A 5,472-nucleotide genomic window follows, 5' to 3' on the forward strand; every position below is an offset into this window, starting at 1 on the left:
AAATTAACAAATTGATTAAATAAAAAATAGTCTTTATTTTTTAACCTACTTCAAAAAAAGGAGGAGGTTCTATGTTCCAATCTTTGTTTTTTTTTGTATGTTCACCGATTACTCAGTCAATTGTGGACCGATTTTCAAAATTCTTTTTTTATTTGAAAGAGTATTCTTTTGAGGTCGTCCCATTGTAACTAAGTCAAGATCTGATGATGGAATCCTAGGGAAATCGAGGGCAAACCTAAAATTTTATAGGGCACACCTATGGCGATTTTGGCATTTTAGCATTAAGATATCGACCCATTCAGTATGAAATGTAGTCAGTCAGTCAAAATATCTTTATTCAATTCAGGCTATAACATGCACTTATGAATGTCAAAAAAAGTCTACCACCGGTTCGGAAAAACCTACAAAAAGAAGTAAAGGCCAAAACACCATTTTTCAGAAGCAAATAAAAAATGATGACATCTATTTTTTGCATCTTTATATTATTATTATTATTATTCTTGAAATATTAGTTATAATGAACCACTAAAGCTCATTATTCTTAGGTTTTCGAGTACTTCATTACAGAGAAACCCAAAATAACGTAGATTCAATAGTTCCAGAGATAGCATGGCTTTTACTACCAAAAAAAATCATGCAACTGGGTTTGACGACATTTTTTTCAAGCTTTGCATCGTTTACTGATGCAAAAGTTTGTTGTAAAAGGAAACAACATTGGTTTTGTCGTAGGTAATTTTGTATTAAAAGACAAATCAAATTAAAGAAAGTGTAATTAAGTGTAGTAAATGCAGTAAACAATTTAGAAAAAAACATGTAATTTAAAAGTCTTTCTTTATTTATCCAGTATTAATGTACATTTTAATAACAAAATAAAAGAATATCAAATTAAAATCAGCATAAACTTTAAACCATGCACAGGATATGCAGTTTAATCGAACTTGACTCGAAAGCTTTTATGATTCTCTGTATTACTTTAAAATAAACCAGTTGCTATTGAAAAAAAAGGTGTTGTACTCGTATGTTAGTCATTAAGCAAGAAGAAAATAACAGTGTGAAAAACGCTCAGTTTTTGATTGTGTATCTATATAATTAGTCTTTTAGAGGAAAAACTTAATAATTAAGTTTTTTATCCATATTTACTAAAGATCTAGCTACATTACTATAATAGACATAACGTAAACTTTGATAAAACTACAAAACAAATAATAACCATCCATAAATAGTACAACATTTTATCGGTGAGCTTCGTCAAAATGTTGCAATCTACCTTTTACAGATAATTCTGTTTTAAAGTTTCTGGAGCCAAAATGGCAAAAACGGAACCCTTATAGTTTCGCCATGTCTGTCTGTCTGTCTGTCTTTCCGTCCGTCCGCGGCTTTGCTCAGGGAGTATCAATGCTAGAAAGCTGTATTTTTGCACGGATATATGTGTGTCTACACAACATGCCGACAAAATGGTACAATTAAAAATTTTTTTTTTTTTTTTTTATGTTACCTCCCATTGACGAAAAGTGGGGGGATTTTTTTTTTCTCATCCAATCCTATTGTGTAGTGTAGGGTATTGTTGGATAGTTCTTTTAAAACCATTAAGGGTTTGCTAAGACGATTTTTCGATTCAGCGAAATGTTTGCGAAATATTCAACTTTAAAGCGCAAATTTTCATTAAAATCGAGCGTCCCCCCCCCCCTCTAAAATCCTCAAGCCGGTGGGTGGAAAAATTTGAAAAAAAAGGATGGTAGTAAGAATATCAAACTTTTAAGGAAAACTATAACGGCTAAGTTTGCTTGAGAATTATTAGTAGCTTAATTGTGATCACGACGCACGAGCCGAGCGAGCGAAGTGAGCGTGCCGCGGCAGCGGCCGGCGAAGTGCCAGAACCGATATGGCGGCGTTTCATGATATGCCTAGGAATTTCATGATCTGCCTAAACTGGCCAAATCATGAAATGGCGGCGCTTCATGATATGCCTAGGAATTTCATGATCTGCCTAAACGTCACTAGGCAAATCGCTAAACGGTGAGTTTTGAATGATATGGCGGATGTCCCTTAGCCAATTCATGAAATGGCGGCATTCCACGATATGCCTAGGAATTTCGTGATCTGGCGGATTTTACGATCGGCCGCCGACATATACATGTCCGACCGAGGAAAGTGATCGGAACTAGGGCTTCCATCCCGGGAATCGAGACTCGGTTTTCCGAGTCCCGAACTATTTTCGGTCCCAAGACTCTGCAGTTCCAGTCTCGGTGATTTTCGGGACTTCGAGACTTATTGTATTCAATGAACTAAAAGAATTTCCTTGCTCACCCGCGACCTTACGATAGCTAAGCTTATGCAAAATATGGGTGTTCATGCAGTTCCTCCAACTCCACACTGTAAGAATACACACAAATCACACAAACCCATCTATCACCACCACCACACTACACTGACGCGTTTTGAACTCAAACAGAGCTCATATTCAGAGTGACACAACCGTACACCATGCTACCAGTTGTTAGACAACAACTGGTCGCGGGTGAGCAAGGAAATTCTTTTAGTTCATTGATATGGACCTCCGCAAAGTAACGCCTGATTCAATAAATTATTTATTTTATTCAGTCCAGCAAGACCGGACTTGTGATTGTTTACAGTCAATTATAATGCCTATACGATAAGTAAAATCAAATAAACTTTCAAAAGTACCTCAAAAAATCCACTATACGTTAAATACTTTAATTAGCTAGGTAAACTGTGGTTATACTGTGATGATTATGTTGTTCACTACATGATAGTATTTAACGACGATGCATGGAAGAAATTGTATTTCGTCATCTACATATTTTATGTACCTGTAAGCGGATTCATTGCATTGCAGTCACTAACTAAGCCATAAAAACAGATAGAAGAAGATTATGCGTTCTTAACTTAGTAAAGAGGAGATAAGGAACAATTGTTGTTATACTCATAAGGCCATGCCTACTGCTTGGGAAATGTCATGGTTTTGGACACATGCTGTTTTCTTAGTAAGTTTTTGAAAAATTTTACTTAAGTTTTTCAGAAACATGTTCATATGATAGATTGATGTTTATGTATCGAAGTGTAATTAAACGAAATTGCATTTTTGGACATGCATCCTTTTGAATTAGGATGGTAGTGTTCTGATAATTTAATAAACAACATAAACTTTATTTAAAAATTTTTTTTCGTTATATTTGAAGTCGCCCGCTCTTCTCCCACTAAGTACTTCTTTAACTGCAACTACGACGACTATGACTTCAGATTCGGACCACCCAAAAGGATTTGTCGTTGTCTCGAAAGTCTCGAAATTTCGATACTCCCGGGACTGAAGATAAAGTCTCGTCTCAGTCCCGCCCGAGACTCAAAAATATTTCCGAGACTGGACGCCCTAATCGGAACACATAACGGACCCTTTACTTGACTTGTAAAAATCTTCACCTCGGTCTCTTGCTATAATCGCTGTCAATTCAGAACACCGTATAGGATTCCGTGGAAAACTAAAATAATCAAAAAAAAAATTAAAATACGAACCTGTATGTGTCAAATAACTAAATTTAGTAATAAATGAAATAAATAAAAACCATTTTTTTTTGCTATAATACAACATATTTCATATTCGTTTATGTTTAACTTCATGTTGTCAATGTATTAATGTAAAAAAAAAGCCAGACAAAATGAATATAGTTTCTCAATAATAATTTATTAACACAGCAATTATAAAATGAAATTAATAGAAAAACAAAGTTAAATTAAGTTATTAATAATTACGTTCAACATTAAAATAAAAAAATAGACTATTCAAGTCCACAGCTTTCTCCACTCCGCGGAAGCTAGACTGTCTCTTTTGTTCTCGAGAGTTTGATTAAGGTGCGAAAAAGACATATACGAACACGGGGCGAGCATATTTTGTTTTAGCAATTGAAATGTAAATTTTTAGCAAAATGCTAAAAAAACATCAAGATAGTTATGCAATTTCGTAAATTTAAAGGAAACTTGAAATACGACACTCCATCCTTTTTAAGAGTGGATCTGCTGTCATTTGCAGTTTCGCCGAAAACTTTGTCATTGCGTGGCGTTGTAATGTAATCAACGCGCGGTCGAAACACAACTACTACGAAACTCGAAAATCGAAGTTCGTATCATACCGTCCCTCTCGCTCGCTCTCGTATTAAATAGTATAAGTGTCAGAGGGACCCCACGACACGAACTTCGAGTTTCGGGTTTCGTAGTAGCCCTGCAGGAATGAAACAATAGTCGTCTACCTCACCTACATACTATGGGTTCCATCCTGCTGGGTCGTGCTGAGTCACCGACTTCGAGCTACTAGGTACAGTCACCAGAACCAATATCCGACACAACAAGTCTGCATAAATATCTGATACGACTCTATTTCTAGGGCCGGAAGGACGTGTCAGATATTTTTGCACACTCCGCTGTAGCAGATATTAATGCTGTGACTGTACCTAAAAAAATATTTTCAAGGGATTTGTAGTCGGTTCCATTTTCCGTTATTTTTAATTTTTTTGGAGTTCGTTTTTCTTTTTTGTTATAATTTTTCTTTATTTCTCACATTTTAGTGATTTGTAGCCAAAGAACATCTCACAACGATTCATTAAGCCCAACACGGCTTAGGTACGTTGTTTCATAACAGAGTTCCGTTGCCTACCTTCCGGCTTCTGCATCAGATCAGTTCGAAAGAATCATTAACTTAAAGCTCCTTCTTAGTCGCTTATCTAGGTATATTCATCATGATCGTTTATAGACGAGCGAGCATTACTTAGCTTTGATGAGTTCCATTGGTCATCACGGTCTTCTTCATCAGGTCCGAGTTACTAAATGATACTTTCTGAATGTAAATGCTTATTTTAATGCTAAAAATGCCAAAATCGCCATAGGTGTGCCTTTAAATTTTGAGGTTTGCCCTCGATTTTCCTAGGATCCCATCATCAGATCTTGACTTGGTGACAATGAGATCACCTCAGAAGAGTATCCTTTCGAATAAAAAAAGAATTTTGAAAATCGATCCACAATTGACTGAGTAATCGGCGAACATACATAAAAAATACTAACATTGGAACATAGAACCTCCTCTTTTTTGAAGTCGGTTAAAAAGTCGCCAGATAAGTCGCTAAACCATTTTTGTCGTCAAAACCTTTTTTGTTCGCTAACACTTAAGCAAAAATCGCTAGTTCTAGCGACAGTCGCTAAATTGGCAACACTCGGTAGCATAGCAAATATTACCGAAATGTTACTTCGGTATCGTTATAATAATGTGAATTTGGTAACGTTAACTAGCCCTACAATGTAAAGTAAATTTACCGGTAAAAATAACGTTAATCAGGTAACGTTACCATAATGTTAAGTTACCATTTAACGTTATATTTGTTTACCGGTACTAGGTATTTTTATGATTTTTACCGTTATTTAACGTTACTTATAGTGTGAATTTGGTAACGTTAACAAGCCCTGCTG

The sequence above is a fragment of the Choristoneura fumiferana genome, chromosome 2 (assembly GCF_025370935.1).
Source record: "Choristoneura fumiferana chromosome 2, NRCan_CFum_1, whole genome shotgun sequence".
Lineage (NCBI taxonomy): Eukaryota > Metazoa > Arthropoda > Insecta > Lepidoptera > Tortricidae > Choristoneura > Choristoneura fumiferana.